The sequence below is a fragment of the Kogia breviceps genome, chromosome 5, assembly GCF_026419965.1.
Source record: "Kogia breviceps isolate mKogBre1 chromosome 5, mKogBre1 haplotype 1, whole genome shotgun sequence".
NCBI classification, from domain to species: Eukaryota; Metazoa; Chordata; class Mammalia; order Artiodactyla; family Physeteridae; genus Kogia; species Kogia breviceps.
The window spans coordinates 82,742,628-82,760,083 of NC_081314.1; the positions used below are offsets into that span (position 1 = coordinate 82,742,628).

General features: G+C 41.3%; 1 protein-coding gene across 3 annotated transcripts in view; it reads right to left on the reverse strand.

Moving 5' to 3' along the window:
• The window catches only part of CASR (calcium sensing receptor), an 81,321-nt gene extending 70,004 nt beyond the window's left edge, over nt 1-11,317 (reverse strand). The window contains exon 1 of one of the 3 annotated variants that reach the window (XM_067034465.1): nt 11,255-11,317. The gene's annotated coding sequence lies outside the window, so the exon portion shown is untranslated. Of the gene's footprint in view, nt 1-10,607; nt 10,810-10,926; nt 11,207-11,254 lie in introns of those variants that run through there. The other 2 variants (XM_067034463.1, XM_067034464.1) reach the window with 2 other exon arrangements.
• Nucleotides 11,318-17,456: the final 6,139 nt, after the last annotated feature.

The window sequence follows — 17,456 nt, forward strand, 5'->3', positions numbered from 1 at the left end:
AGGAATGATGACCTCAGAAGAAGGAAGGGAGAAATGAAGGGAGGGAGAAGAGGAGAAAGAGGAGGGGAAAAGGGAGGGGAGGAGAAAGGAGAAAAGAACCGAAGTGTACAGACCAGGTGAATGTGTCCCACTGTTCTGGCCCTAGGAGGTTTCATTAGGGGGGAAGTAAGTCTGAAGATGTACAAGTTAGGAGTGGGCAAGTGAGAACGTCTTGACATATACTTGAATGAAGACAAGGATGGAGAGTGAAACTCTTGTTTTACTGGGAAGTAAAACAAAGGAAATGGGATTTGAGGAAATATGAAAGGAGGGGAGGGGTGTCTGGAAACCTTCAAGAAGAACCAAGGGTTAAAGGACACTGCAGGTACTTTGCTGCCCAGTGCACGGCTGCATGGAAACCTTCCTTCTCAAGATACTGTGGAACAACAGGGCAAACACCAGCAAACCACCCACAACTTCACTGCAGGGAAGGAGATTAAGAAGGGTTCAGTGTGGCCTATTTTTCACCTTCTCATTGATGTGGCTTGATTTTACCAAATTAGGAAAGGACAAGGTAGAGACTGGGGGGATAGGAAAGGAGAAGAGTAGGAAGGGGGATAAAGGAGGCAATCAGTCCCCACCATGGCTATTCCAAGGGTGACCGAGAGATGCAAGGGATGGGCCCTTCTTTCAAGGAGTTCCAAGTCCAGTTAGGAAGACAAAATCCCTTGGTATGAAAATGCAAACACATATGATAAATGGCCAGATAATAACAAAAGATGCAGAGGGGTGTGGGCTATGGGCAGGGTATAGCTAGGAAAGCTTCCTGGCATAGAAGGCCTGGATGGGATCTGGACAGATTCTGAGGTGAGGGGTGTTCCATATTGGGGAGCTAAGCAGCTGGGACAGGACTGAGAAGGCATGTCACTGGAGACTTGGTGACATGTACCACTGTGTGAAAGAGGTAGGACAGTAAAATGGAAAGTAAATTGTTCTTCCCACTTACTGGGAGTCCTAGTACTTCAGTTTTCTCACCTCTAAAACTAGGATAATAATGCCTTTTTTTCAGGGTTGTTGAAAGGGTGAAAAAATGATATGAATAGGGCACTAACACAGTTACTGGTACCTGACAAGTGCTTTGGAAAGTGATAGATAAGTTTATTATGTTACTACTCCTGGACATAAAAGCACAGCATAGAAATAAGAGGACAGGAGAATGAGAATATAAAAAGCAAGTTGAAGATTTCCAGAAATGAAAATGTTCACATTAAAAAGGGACAACTTAAGGGGTATTAAAAATTAAGGCATAAATGTAAAATAGATAGCTAGTGGGAAGCAGCCGCATAGCACAGGGAGATCAGCTTGGTGCTTTGTGACCACCTAGAGGGGTGGGATAGGGAGGGTGGAAGGGAGATGCAAGAGGGAGGAGATATGGGGATATATGTATATGTATACCTGATTCACTTTGTTATAAAGCAGAAACTAACACACCATTGTAAAGCAATTATACTTCAATTGAGATGTTTAAAAAAATTAATTAATTAATAAAAAAAAATTAAGGCGTGACAAGACCTGAATAGGATCTTACTGTAAGTTGAAGGGAGTTTTGCCCTAACTCATGGATTGTGCAAGAATGAACTGCTGTTGGGTTTGACTGATTGTAGATGGGTTGTGGTGTGGTGTATCTGAAGGCTACTGAATGCAACTTACAATGCTTAATAAAAATCTTTATTCTTTTAGTATATAAAAAAAATTAAAGCGTGGATTACAGCAGGGCTACCTAATGTGTGGTCCATGGATCAGCATCACTAGCATCACCTTGGGAGCTGTAAAATGGCGGACTTCTCTCCAGACCTACTTAATCAGAATTTCTGGGGGTGGAGCTCAGTAATCTGCATAATAATATCCCCATCTTAAAGTATGAAAGCCCTGGACTGGAGGATGTGGAAAAGTTTCTTGGCCAAGAGATTAGCTCAAAGTAGATATACCTGATTCCAGTTAGCTTTGCCCTCAAAATAAGTCTTTTCACATGTGCAAGAGGGTTATTAATTTATAAAGAGAACCTTAGAGATTCTACAAGGAAAGTGAAACTATGAAAAAGAGTTAAGATTCAATCTTAATTATAATAGTAAAAAATAGTCACAGTAAGTGGGATAAAGTTATGTTAGTTTATGTTATTCAATCATGTTCTGATAATAAAGTTCTAAAAAACCTTTACGTTTTTAGAGCTTTGAGGATTTTAGAATTGTAAACCTGTATCAATTCATTTAAGTCACAAAACTACCCTATTGTGATAGGTACTCTGGTCATCCCCAGTGTATAGTTGAGGAAAGTGAGACATGGAGAGGTGTCTAAGCTTAAAGGGCTAATAACTGGCAGAGACAGGATTTGAAGCGAGGCAGTCAGACTCCAGATCATGCTTCTAGCTGCTAGTCTGTGCTGCTTCACCCCCACCATAAATGACTTAGCCATTCCCTGACTACTGGGCACAGTGGTTGTTTCTAGTGTTTCAGGTTCATTAATAAACACTGTGAAGAACATATTTGGGTATAAGTTTTTAACCATATTTCTGATGATTTCTTTAGGATAGAGTTCCAGAAATTGAAATCCTTGGTCAAGGGTGATCAACAATTTTAAGGCAATTGTTTTCCAGACAATGTGTTAAGAGGGTAGCCATTTCCTTATTCCAGCTTCTTTATCTTTAAAGTCTTAGTATTCTTGATCAACAAACTGGTATATCATTCTAAAAATTCTTACTTCTTTTGTCGAGTCAAAATATTTGTATATGTTCACCAACCATGTGCTTTTCCTCATTTGAAAAGTGTTATAGCCTTTGCCCATTTTTCTGAAGCCATGGTTTTAAATTCTATGAGTTCTTTAGATATTGAAACTTTTAACCATCTGGCATACTTGCTGCAATATTTTTTAGTTTATTTTCCTTTTAATTTAATTATGACTTTTTATACAGAAGTATTTTAAATGTTTTAAATGTTTATGTAATACAATCTATCAAAATTTTCCTTTATGATTCCCTGATACTTTCTCACTTTGAAAGAAATTCTGCATTCTCACAAAAAATATCCACTGCTTTCCTCCCCACACCCCAAAATTGAAACTTTCCAAACTTCAAGTTTTAACTTGAAGTTACTATTTGAGGATATTTATATATCCTCAAATATATTTGAGTTAAAAATATATATATATATATTTATTTATATTTAAGATTCATTTTCTCAGAGAGCTAAACAAGTTATGTGTGTTCATTTTTTTCAGGTGGATATTCTTTGAGTTCCACGAAACCTGTATAGGATCGAGAGTCAGATAGTGGGAAAAGCAGAGGGCTAGAGATAGAGTCAGGAGCATTAACCAGGTCTGTCATTTATATCATTTATAGCTGTGCTTTCTCTGGCAAGTCACTCTACCTTTCAATGTGGTGGTTTCCTCATTTGTAAAAGATGACACCTAACCTGCCCATATCCCTTATGAGTGCTTTGTCAGTCACTTACTGCTATACCAGCTTGTGTATTAGACTTGTTCATTCAGTATGCTCCTCCAATGTACCAGGCACTATACTGGATTCTGGGGTTTCAGTGTTAAATAAGACATGCTGTCTGTGCCTAATGACCTCAAACAATGTGTATTAGCTCAATGAGTCCTTTAACAATCAATGAGGTAGATAATATTAATAACCCCAGTTTATAGATAAGGAAAGTAGGGCATAGAGTGATTGAACAACTTGTCCAAGGTCACACAACTGGGAAGCTGTAGAGATGGGACGTAAGCCCAGGTAATCTAACTACAGAGCCCAGACTTTCAGCCAATGTACTGCACTGCCTCTCCTAAGATGAGGCTGAAAATTGGCTGACAATGGCACAGAGCCAAACTTTATTTGGAATATTTTCATTTTTAAGAGTGTAGAAAGAAAAGGTCACTTGGCCTCCTCACTACCTTCTTCTCTTGATCACTTAGCACAAAAGGTGCCCTGTGGACGTAAGGATGAGCAGACCTGGATCCTGACCTGAAGGTGCTCATGATCTGATGGACTTGTGGTCTGAAGCTGTGGTGGAGATCCTCCCCTCTCACCAGCTCTTTCAGATCAGCTGGCACCCCCTCCTCTCCCTGGCCACCCTCTTCCGCAAGGGCTACCAGATTGGAGATCTGGGTACCACAGCTGGCGTCTCTGAGTGAACGGTGCCAACATAATGCCTGACACGCAGTTGGAACTCAACTGATGCTTGTTGAACTAAACTATGTCAAATTATAGAACATTTAGAGAGACTCTGAGGATATGATCGTTCTTTCAACCATCAACCTCTATTATGAGGAGAAAAACAAAATTTTTTTCTCCCCTAAGTACAAACAGTTCACAGTTATTAGGGGGAACAATTACAATCGCTTTGAGCCTGCTTCTTTCTTTCTACATGAAAAACAATTTAAACAAGAAACATGCATGTTAGGAACTCCATCAACAAAGAAACATGGGTGAAAGAAGTCAAATAATTCCATTTTTCTCTTTGATAGTAATTTTGCTTGTGTGTATTGAAAGATTTGTTGAAAGACGAATATCTAAAATTAGCTTCCTCTCTGCAGGTATCATATTACCTTTGCCCTCATCACTGATAAGCATTCCCTGAGGGTGGAGGAAAACAGGTTTCCAACCCGGTTCCTGGAGGGGTGGGGGGTGGGAGGGGGGTGATCAATCATAGATGAGAAATACATAAAAGCCAATTAATTCAGGTTACTTAACCTAAGAAACCTTCATCCTTCCTGCTTTTTCCATGTAAGGATAAACCTCAGAGATGAGCAGGGGCAAAGGATACGGGCCAGGTAAGCAGCTACCATATGCCAAGCACTGTGTTAAGCACTTTCCATATATAGTCCATTTAAACCTCACAACTACCCTTTGGAGGAAACATTACCTCAGATTTATAGATATCAAAGGGATAGCCACCAGTGAAAACTGAGGCTCACAGAGCTTAGATATATTGCCAAAGGTCACAGAGATGGAATGTCCACTTTTTTTAAAACTTTTATTTGCATTTATTTTTTGTGGCATTTATTCTCAGGCCATAAGTTTTTGTTTCTTCAGTTTCTTCTGGCATATCTTTTTCTTCTGTGCGACGTCCTCTTCTGGTTTAGGAACAAACTTCTTTTTCAGTAAGGATCATCTCAATGTGGCAGAGAGAGCTCATGTATGGGTTGATCCAACCATGATCTCTGTAAGTCCTGTGCTGCATCTTGGGGGCTTTGTTCAACCTGGATGTGTTCAATGACCAGAGAATCTACATCTAAGCCCTTAAGTTCAGCATTACTCTCTGCATTTTTGAGCATGTACAGTAAAAATTCAGCACTCTTTTTGGGTCACCGACCCTGTGTCCAGCCCCACTGTTTGGCCTGGGCACACCTACCAACTCCACCATTGTAACGATGGAATGGCACACATTGCTTCTTTGAAGTGACATCCTTCACATACTTGGTGGCTTTTTGGATATGCATACCCTTAATGGACTGGGCAGTTTCACGAGTGTTCTTAAAGTGAACATGAAGATTTGAACATCTTGACTTGCATGGTTTTGTGCGGTTTTCTGGGTCAGGTGAATAGTGAACCATTTTTAGAGGTCAGCTCAGGCTGCTTATCGGAAAAGGGAAAGTCCACTTTTAATCAAATTCTAGACTTTCCATGGCAGAAGCAGACCTTTTTTCCCCCTCATTTCACATTTTGCCACCTCACTCATTGGCCCTGCCTAATTTAAGGTCTGTTCATTTCTGTGGCTTCAAGTAATTAGATAGTTGTTCAAGCAACTGAATCCAAGAGAACCACATTCAATCAACATTTCCCAGGATCCACATTTGGGGGGTACAGGCATAAAGCTCCTAGCAACTTTTCAGCAGACACTATCCATATGTCTGGATTATTTTCTGTCTTATGAATGGACAAATGTGGTTACCAAGACTACACTGTATTATAAAGTAGGGACCACCTAAATCCTCTAATTCTCACTGACTTTAATAAAGGCACCTTGGCCAGAGGTTATTGGACTGTGGGAGGACACTTGAGAAAAAAGAAGGAAAAATTCAGTCATGCTAGTGTCAGGCAAGAATTGAACCAAAAGTACCAGGCATGAGTGAGGGTTATATGTGCCGCATTATGACAATGGCAAATGGATGAAGTCTAACGTTCGTCCACCTTGAGCTAAAAGCCTCCCAGAAATGAGAGAGAGAGAGAGAGAAAAAGAGAGAGAGACAGGATGAATGAATGAATGAAATTTGTTATGGATGAACTAGATTTTCCTGATCCTATTTAATGTTATGAGATGGAAGCTGTCAAGGGGTCTCCTAAATTAGAAAGTCAGCTTTTTTTGGGTACCAATCATTGAGTCCTCAGTATATAAGCACTTCTAAATATCTGATCCCCAGTTCTTCTTGACACCTGGCTTCCTTTTGTTTATCCTAAGAACACTTGGATGACAGTACCAAAGGATGACAGACCAGAATCCCACTTGTCACAGCTAATGAGTAATTGAGTTCTGTGGTATTTACCTTGCAGACATCTCAAGCACTTGTCTCCTTCTCTCCATGTCCATGGCCACCATGGTTCAGGCCATCATTACCATCATCTGAATGGTTATAATCTCTTTAAATGGTTGCTCTCCTCCAAACTTACCTCCCATTAACCCAGCATCCACATGCAGCCAGAATGACAGTGCTCTAAACAAAAATGCTCATTAAGTCACTTCTCTACGTAAAACCCTCCAGTGGCTCCCTTTGCCCCAGGATAAAAAATGAAAATAACAGTCAACAACAAGTGGGTGCATAATGTGCCAGGTACTCCATGACTTAATTCAGTTCTTGCAGCAACTTTATGAGAGAGATACAACCTTCGTTACCATTACTTATTGAGACTAAGTGACTTGACCAGGGCCCCACAGCTAGAAAATGGCAGAACCATGACTCATACCTAAGACTGTCTGACCTTAGAGCACATACTTTAATCACTGTGCTTTTGGTGTGATGGCATGCAGGTTCTGTGACCTGGTCTGCCCGCCACTCCAGCCTCATCTCTTCATGAGACCCTCTTTGCTCTTTATGCTTCAGCTCTTTGAGACACTTGCAGGTCCTGGACCTTGACACTCTGTTTCATGCGTGTCTTTGTTTGTTTTGGCACATGGATCCCTCTTCTATAATGCCTTCTCCCCTTTGTCTATCTTGTGGTATGTCTCATCTTTCAAGATTCAGCTCAAGCATTAACTCCTCCAGGAACCTTTTCTGGACCCCTCCTCTCCTTTTCTAGTAGAATTGACCACTCCCCTTCCTTGTGCATCACTGTACCTTAGTTATGCTTCCATTCTAGCAACCACAATGCTTTCCTACCCTTAAATAGATAAGTATGACTCTCTCCTCTTACACCTCTGTGAATTCCTTAAATGCTGGGACTGAATTTTACTAATCCATTTTACCCACAGTATCTAACAGAGTGCTAGGCATATTGAAGGTTCACTGTAAATATTGTTGAATGAATAAAAATATTTGCACATGAAATATGATGCTTGGTCAAAACTCACCATGCCACTATATTGTGAGATTTATGTTAATTTTACTTACAGCGTCAATGCAATTAGTAATTTTTTTCTTTACCTAAGGATTGTATATGAAACTTTGAAGAGGTACATGCAGCTTTAGGGTAACTAAAACTAAAGCAGTGGATAGGGGTGGAGAGAAGACACTGTAGCTGACCTGCCACACCTGTTTTCACCTGGGAAAGTATTCAGTGACAACAATGAGTTATCACCATACAAGCCAAATTTGGTATGGGAGTTATGTACATATCTACCTTAGCAGTGGAAATATGGATGATTCACCTTTGAACCACAATGCACAAATTTTATTGTGTGCAATAAACTAAACTGACAAGAATAAAATTAATCTAAACATTTAATTTAGAAGCAAGAACAACAATAATGGAAAACCATGACCAACTCAGGGCAGTATAAACAAATGCTGTGATAACAAAGCATCCTTGTCCCAAATTCCAGAAATTCCAACTCTACATGTGTGCATATGCAGTATTGCAAACACTACACCTGGCTTCTTGATTACTGGCAGACAAATGGAATTCCTAACAGATACATTCTGGTCCTACCTCAAAGCCATATATATCCCCAACATTCCCACCTACCCTTGAATCTCAGCTCAAGGGAAACCTCCTTGAGAAAGCCTTCCCTGATCTCAGAGGACAGTCTGTATATACCCTCAAAGACCTTTATTTCTTTCCTTTAGAAAGCTTATCTTAGGGACTTCCCTGGTGGCACAGTGGTTAAGAATCCGCCTTCCAACTCAGGGGATGCGGGTCTTGATCCCTGGTCAGGGAACTAGATCCCACATGCATGCCACAACCAAGAGTTTGCATGCCACTAAGCAGGCCGTGAGCCGCAACTAAGACCTGGTGCAATCAAAATAAATAAATAAAATAAAATAATAATGAAAAGAAGAAGGAAAGCTTAAAAAAGAAAGAAAGCTTATCTTAGTTTGTAATTACATATTCAATACTTAGTTATTTTACTAATGGTGGCCTCCCCAAAGCATCTGTAAACTCCAGGAGATCAGAGACCTTGCCTGGTTTTATTCATTTTTCTCCCAGTGATTGGTAAATACATAGCCAGGCATTCTGCAAACATTTTGAATGAACGAATGAATGATGAATGATTCCTTCACGTCTTACTTACTCATTATTGCCTTGTTTTAAGAATTATACCCAATTCCTTACCAGTCTCAAGCTGGTACTCAGTCCATCCCTCTTCATTATTCCCCTACCCTACCACAAGGCTCAGTCCTTATTTTCCAATCCTCTCCTCTCCCAATCCTTCATTTACAAAGGTTCTTAGAAGTGGCAGCTTCTAACCAACCTGAACTTCCTGAACTGTGTGGGAGGCAGGTCAAGGTCATGCAACATGAAAAAATGAACACAGCAAAGGAAAACGTAGTGACCGGAGTAGCTATTAGGTTATTTTAAACAGTCTACACAACTACTAAAAAACCATATTAATTCAGGAAAAATAATTTAAACCCCTTCTATTTTATCACATAGACAAAAGTGGGTTGATTTGCTGATTTTTTTCCCACTTCTCAGTATGTTTTGGCCTTGCATAGAAAAAGTCTTGGAAAGTAGTTGATTGTGTTGGTTGATGGCAAGAAGTAAGCTGCATGTGTGGTCTGCTAGCTAAATTATCTGGAGGTTGTTCCTAAATGACAGGGCCCAGCTTCCAGGATTCTTCTTCTCTTAAGGGTCTTGGCCTGCTCCTCTCTTTCTAATCCCCTGATCCCCTCTAACTCCTTCTTCTATATCTTCCCCTCCCTCCTTGTCTACCACAAAGGTATGTCCCTGAGCCCCTTCACAAATATAAATCATCCACCCTATGAGATTCCTACTGATGAAAAATCCTATGCCTGTTACTTTGCTGGTCCTAGGTGAAGGCAGCAGAGATAATGGGAGGTGTGATTGGCAAAGTTCTGCTTTCAGGAATAGGAACTAGTGAAGTGTTAATTTCTGGAAATCTAGAACACTTTAGGAAATTTCCTTCATTAATTTTCCTCAGTACCAGACTCTACTTAAACTGCATTTTCAAAGTCCAGTTTAAGGGAAAGTACAGGTAGTACAGAATTCGTCAGGGGCTCTTCCCCAAAGCTCCTTTCTTTGAATCTCTGGGAGAGTTAAAACAAGTAAAAGAAATGTCCTCTCGGGAGTGGGCTCCCTACCCCAAGGGCCACCCGGGTGAAAGACTTTCGAAAAGAGCAGGGGTGGGACCAGCGAGGAACGCTGGAGATTAAGGGATGCGGCCAGTGGCGGTGACGTCATTTTCTTTTGGTACTTTCATTAGGCAGGAGCTGAGATAACGAATCAAAGGGAGGGGACGGAAGAAGTAGAGTTGAAAAAGATGGGTAAAAAACAAGGAAGGTATAAATAGACACAAATGCAAGTATAGGAATATCTCTAGAAGTTAAACTTGCATTATTTGATTTTTTAAAAAAATCATCTATTTAAACTATAATTTATTGATTAAAAAATAATAAAAGATTCCATCAAACTGGTACTTCTTTTTTCTCCCCAAGGAATATAGCGGCTGGTGATAAAGCCCCGGAACTGACACCTTAGTTTTGGTGTCACTGAGACAAGGTCCCCAAGGCAGCTGGAGGCTTGGGCCAAGGATCCTGCTAGGGGACTCATGGCCCAGAAGGATGGGTGCTGACGCTGTAGCCTTCCATATGCACACACACTAGAAAACTGCCCGTTCTCTCGTTAACACACGGAAAGGGAATACTTTCTGATTGTGTCACACGCAGAAACAAGGCGGAGGCACAAGACGCTACCCAGAAGCCGCGTCTTGGTACGCATTCCCGTTCATCCGCGAGGGCGACCCACTGCCCCTTCTGAGGACCGGTGAGCCCTTGGTCCGGTAAGGTGGACCCTGACTTCCCCCACGCCCCACGCCCCACGCCCAGTGTTCCGAGGCCTGAGCTGCTCCAGCGTGCGCCCTTCGCTTAGCCCCCAGCCCGCGGCCCCCAGCCCCGTCACTGCCCCTCCCCCACTGGGGCCCTTTCTGACCGCCCTCGCGGCCGGTGGTCCAGGTTACCTGGCGCCCCCGCCAGGGCTGCCTCACCGCGGGCAGCGCCGGCCCGTCGGCCGTGGGTTTCCACAAGGCGCGCTCAAGACGGCGCGCGGGGTCGGCTCCCGAAGCCAAGGTCACGGTCTCGGAGAGGCGCTCGTCCTCGGATATGTCCAAAGCAGCCCCCTCAGACCCTCTGGGCGGCAGCCGCTGCCCCGGCCTCGGAGCTCCGCCCCTCTCCCGCTCCCGCCCCCTCGGGGTCCCCGACTGCCGAGTCCAGCTCCCCTCGGAGCCGCTCGCGGGCTGCTCTTCAACCCTCCACCCCGGGCAGCTCCGTTTCCCTCACCGGCTTCCCAGGTCGTGCTGAGCTGACTCCGCTGGAGCCAGGCGCCGAGGGCCACGCGTCGGGTCTGGTTCTCGGGGCGGCGGGCCCCGCTCTCGCGTCCTCTCCTGTTCTTTCCGGTGCCGCGCTGGGAGGTCCCGGACCCCAGATCCTGCTCCCGAGGTTGGAGAGACCCCCACTTTCCTCCTCCTCCTTGGAGATGGAAAGAGGCTTAAGAGGTTGGGGACCTACGACTCCTCCAACGTTCTCTGTGCTCAGTGCTAAGAGTGGGAAACTTTTTTTTCCGGTAAAAGGCCAGAAAGTCACGGTAAAATAAATACAAATCGCGTACCAAAATCCTTACTCATTCTGCAAAACTCAGGTCAGGTGCTGCCTACATTGCGAGATCTCCTCGGTACTTGCAAACAGCTTCCTCCTTCCACTCTCTTGCGCGAAAGGGCGCTTGGGTCCTCCCTGGTCAGAGGCAGACACCTGTTGCGTGTCGTTTCCTCTGCCCGACCTGACCGTGCGCTCCTTGAAGACCGCGACTCGGCCTGCCCTGCTCATCCCTGTACTCAGTCCCTGGTACGGCACCTGCCACCTACCAGGGGGTCGAATACTTTATGAATAAGTGGAAAATTGATTTCTTTTGTAAACAGCCAGTTATTTCTTTTTATCCTCAAATAACACATACTCCTTTGGGTGTGCAATTTGCTAGTCTCTATAAAGAGCCACAAAAGTTGTTATCCTCTTTGATGCATTAATTCCATTCTTGGGGAAATTTCCAGACCAAAATAATACTTATATGCAGATGTTTGTAGCAGGATCTTTTATTACAGAAAACAATTAAAAAAACCCACAAAAAGCAAAGAAACAGTCAACAATAGGAAATTGGTAAAATAAATTATGGTAGGGTAACTTAATGAGATATTATACAATCGTTAAAATGAGAAACATCAAGGCAGGAGTGCCTCAAAATGTTTTTAGAGCAAGGAGGGAGCATTTATTATAAAGCAAAAAAAAAGGAAAATATGAAGCAATGAGATAAAGTGTTTACAAAATAATATTAAGCCAAAAGAGTAAGAAATTGCATAGTTACCATGCTTAACAACTTCAAGTGAAAATGCAGATTTTTTTCTCAGTAAAATGGGGTTAACACCTACCTTAAGGGGTTCTTGGAGCATTAAATAAGTTATTGGAGAAAAGTGCCTGATACCTAATGGGTACTCAGCAAAAAGTTTCCATTTTCCTACTCCAGAAGAACAGATACATCTAGAATCACAAATACATCCTCATCCTAGCCCAGTTCTACTGGTTTGACCTCCTTCTCTTCAAATGTAGGGTAAGAGAAGGAGTTGAACAAATGTTGAAGCACCAGGTTAAAGTGAAAGGGAGAATCTAGTTAATAAGAATAAATGCCTAGTCCTCCCTCAGGCCCAAATGCCCAGCAATACAAGTTCACAGTGGAGGATTTGGCTCAGCAGCAGTCCATATCAAAATATCTTAGAGATTTTAGTTGGCTACAAGCACAGCCTGGTCAGTGCCCAAAGGCTGAATTAATTCAGCCCCAAAGCTGAATGACACTGTAGTCTTAGCCTGAATTTATACTCTTCAATCATCAACTTACAACTGGAGCAAAATATTCAAATGTCTTTAAGAAAACATCACTCTGAAGAGCTATTGTTACTTCCATTTTGAAGATGAAGAAACTGGTTAAGGTGTATAGGATTGGGCAGCTAGAAAGTGGCAGAACAATGACCTGAATCTGATCAGGTTGACCACTGCCAAGCTGCTTTGCCAGTGGGTCCCAGTGTGTGCATCTCCCACTAGAAGTTTAGGCAATGCTTTTGAGTGGTACACAGACAATGTTAAATAACAGTGGATCACATGGTGAAAAAAGTTACGCTTTCTTCACTTCTCTTGAACCTATGAATGTTAAGAAAGAAGTATCATTTTTGTGGTGCTTTGTCTTTATACCTCTCAACACTTGCTAATCTCCTGTTCTAACAAAGCGAGAGCCTGCCTCAGGATCAGCACTCTTGCCAGGCAACAGTTCCTGAGTAGAATTCAATATCATCACTTTCTCTTCCTTCTGATATTATTCATTATGCTGTTAATTTCTAATTGGTGTGGGGTTTTCACTTACAAGGTGATGTAGTTTACATTTAAGGCAAAATTACTTGGCTAAGAAAATTGGGTAATTTGAAAGGGAGATATTAAGGAGCTAATAGGACCAGTGATACTTAGATATGGTAAAAAGGACAAAATGTGGAGGTGGTACACAGGTGCTTGATGTTTGGGAAATACTGCCCTACACTCTGTTATGATCAGTGGGTGCAAGGTATGGTGAGGCGGGTTTCAGTTCAAAATGAATGAGAACTTTCTGACAATCAGAGCTGTGTAGGAAGATGAAAAAAGGCTGCCTTGGGGGTGTTAACCACATCTCCCTCACTCTGGGGGTTGAAGCAGAGGTTAGATGCCTGTTTGTCATGAATGATGCCATGAGAGGTCAAACACCAGATAGGCTAGAAGCTTTATAGTTCTTGCGAACCAGAATCTGAGATTTTTGAAAGCAGAGCTTCCCAGGGATCTGACCACCTGAAAGACTGGATTTTGGAGTTAAGTTACATTAACGTCCTTTAAGGACAAATCTCAAAGAAGAGTTCCAAGTGAGCTTTGAGCAATAGCAGCACCACAGTGACAACTGCGTAGTTTATGGAGCACTTGAAAACGTTAGGGTGCTTGTTTACAATTCAATTATTTACTCTCTAATTACACTTTTTTTTTTTTTTTTTTTTTTTTTGCGGTTCGCGGGCCTCTCACTGCTGTGGCCTCTCCCGTTGCGGAGGCTCTGGACGCGCAGGCTCAGTGGCCATGGCTCACAGGCCCAGCCGCTCTGCGGCATGTGGGATCTTCCCGGACTGGGGCACGAACCCGTGTCCCCTGCATAGGCAGGTGGACTCTCAACCACTGCGCCATCAGGGAAGCCCTGCACTTTCTTTTGAGTAGCCTGTATTCCTAACCATCCCCAAGGGCCAAGAGGATGGGGTTGCTTTTTCCTTCCACACATCAGCATCTCCCAGCTTCAGGCTTTTGTGGTATCTGCTTACCCCAAAGCAGCTGATTCTGCTGTTCATTGTAACGCATTTTGACTGTAATAAAAATATGTGTGTGGTGAAAAAGGTAAATAGCAATTAAAAAGTTACTTTGGTTTAGGAAATTTACTTCGCAACGATTTAGCCTAAAATTTATGATGTATAGACCACGTTCTGACTGCCTTAAAGTTCTAGAATACTTTGCACATGAGCTATCTTAGAGGTCACCTAGCTCCATTGCCTCAAAGGGCAGAGATCCTCTTAGGAGCTTGTCTGGCAGGTGAGCTGGAGGGAGAAGAGCATTCAGAAGGCCCCATGAAGGAATAACTGCTTCCACTCGGATAACTGCATCAAGGGAAAGCTCATCTAACTGTCAGACAGCTCTCTAGGTTAGGAGGTTCTTTCCCGAGGCATTCGTGATACCTTTCTTTCCCTCACACTCCATATCCAGTCCATCTGCAAGACTTGCTGGCTCTGATATCCAAATACATCCAGAATCATCCTCTTTTCTCCACCTTCACCACTACCAGTTTCTCTAAGCCAGCATGATCTTACTCTTCGAAAACCTCCTAACTGGTCCTGCATCCACCCTTGCGGATATCTCTATAGTCTATTCTTCACACAGCAACTGGATTGATAGATTTGAAACAACTTGGATATGTAATTTCTCTGCTCAAAACCTTGTCTGTAATGGCTTTATGTCTCTCTCAGAGTAAAACCTAGTGAAATCCATGCCCGATGGAGACCAGCATTATCTGGCCCCTCGCTATTTCTATGACATCATCTCTTACAATTTTTCTTGGCTCCACACACACTGGTTCCTTTACTGGTTTTTGGATGTGCCCAGCATATCCTGCCTTGGGGTCTCTGCATTTACTTTTCTCAGTCTGGAGCACTCTTCTCCCTAACTTCTTTTGCTCTCAATTCTAAGTGTTACCTTTTCAGAGAGACCTTCCTTTGGGATTCCTGTCCTCTAATAGCATAGCCTCTCTTTCACCCCTCTTCATCACTGTTTATTTATCCTGCTTTACTATGTTTTAAAGATGTTGTAAACTTTACTGATGGTTTGAGAGCAGTAAATTTGCGGGGTGTGTGTGTGATGGGGTCATAGAGAGGTTAGAGCAAATCACAGCACAGAAAACAACTTAAAAATGAATATTAAATACTCTGTTCTTTAAAAACACTGAAGGAATCCAGCTACTGTGAATTTCTCATTGGCTGTCTTTCCTCCATGGTTCCCAGTCTCCTGTTTCATTACTGTCGGGTTTTCTCACACTCTCACTTGTAGCCCAAGTGCTCTTTTTATTCTAACCCCGCTCAGGATACTCTAAAAAACTCAAATGGGGCCTATCTCTTTTGTTCATTTTTGTTTTAATTAACTAATTTCATTTAAGTATAACATATGTTTAGAAACATGTACAGTTTGACCAGTGCTTATACCATTTTCCATCCTCTAAACCCTCCAGAGAGTAACCACTAGCTTGACTTCTAATACCATAGATTATTTATATTTATACCAATGGAATCATTCAGTAAATACTCATTTACGTCTAGCTTCTTTCACCCAATAATTTGTGAGATTCAACCATACTGTGCAGTAGTTTGTTGCTTTTTCATTTCTGTGTCCTATTCCAATGTGTGACCATGTCACAATTTATTGATTCGTTTTACTATTGATGGGCATTTGAATTGCTCTCAGTTTTGAGCTATTGTTAATAATGGTGCTGTGAAATTCTTGTATATGTCTCGGTGTACATGTGTTAGCATTTCTGTTGGGCAATATGTAGAAGTAGAATACTTGGTTAAAAGATATGCTTGTGTTTAGCACTAGAGGATATTGCCAAAGAATTTTCCAGAGTGGTCATACCAATTTATATTTCCACCAGTAGTAAATGAGAATTCTTACTTATCTCCTTACCAACACTTGGTATAGTCTTTTAAAAAATATATTACTCTTGTGTGTGTAAAGTGATGTCTCATTGTAGTTTTAATTTGCATTTCCCAGATGACCAGTGAAGTTGAGTGCCTTTTCATATGTTTATTGACTATTTAGATATTCTCTTTAATGAAGGGTCTGTTTATGTCTCTCTCCCCCTTCCCGTTTTAAAAATTGGGTTATCTCTCTTTTTCCTTATCAATATATATTTTTTTCTGATATGCTAGGCTTATATTTAGTTTTTTTTTGTCAATTATTGATATTGAAAATACCTTTTCCAATTCTGTGGTTTGCCTTTTCACTCTTTTTTTAAGTTGAAGTATAGTTGATTTACAATATTGTGATAGTTTCAGGTGAACAGCCTTTTCACTCTCTTGATAGTGCCTTTTCATGAACAGAAGTTCTTATTTTTAATGTAATCCAATTTATCTATATTTTCCTTTATGGTTAATGTGTTTTGGTCCTGCTTAAGGAATCTTTGCCTACACCAAGTCATGAATATATTCTCCAATGTTACCTTCTAGAAGTCTTTTTGTTTTGTCTTTTACATTAAGATTTGCAATCTTACTGGAATTGATTTTTGTATCGGTCAACTTTCATTTTTTTCCCAATGAATTTCCAATTGACTTGGCACCATTTATTGAAAAGATCAACCTTTCTCTACTGTTCTGTGTGTCACCATTGCTTTGAAGTACCCATATATGTGTGGTTCTGTTTATGAACTCTCAATTGTGTCTGGTTAGTCTATTTATCTATTCTTTTGCTAAAATACCATACTGTCTTATTTATTGTGGTTTTCTAGTAAGTTGTGAAATCTGGTACAGTAAGTTCTCTAACTTTATTCTTCTTTAGGATCATCTTGGCTACTCTTGGACCTTTGCATTTCCATATAAATCTTTAGAATCAGCTTGTCAACACACACACACACACACACACACACACACACTCACGAATTTTTCATTGGGGTTATATTAAATCTCTATAACAATTTTGGAGAAACTTGACATCCTGAAAATATTTAGACTACTGATCCACAAACACAGGATATCCTTCCACTTATTTAAGTCTTCCTTAGTTTCTCTCACCAATAATTTACAGTTTTTTGTGTATAAGTCATGCACATATTTTACTGGATTATTCCTAGGTATTTGATGCTTTTTGATGCAATTGTATTTGATATCTTTTTAAAATTATATTCTTAATTGTTTGTTGCTGATACCTTGTTATATTTATCTTTTTGGGATACATCACCTCATCACCTGATATACTATATATTTATGTGTTATTGTCCATCTCTCTTCCAAGATGTAAACTATGTGAGAATAGATAATTTTGCCCATTTTGATCACTTCTTTATGCCCAGTGCCTTAACCAGTTCCTGACACATAATAGACTTCATATATATTTATTGAATTGGATTGACTTATATTGAGCTGAAATCTTCTTGCAACTCATACTTCCTTCCCCCAGAACAATACAGAATAAGTCTCCTTCTTCTTGTATACTGTGGGTTGTCATCTATC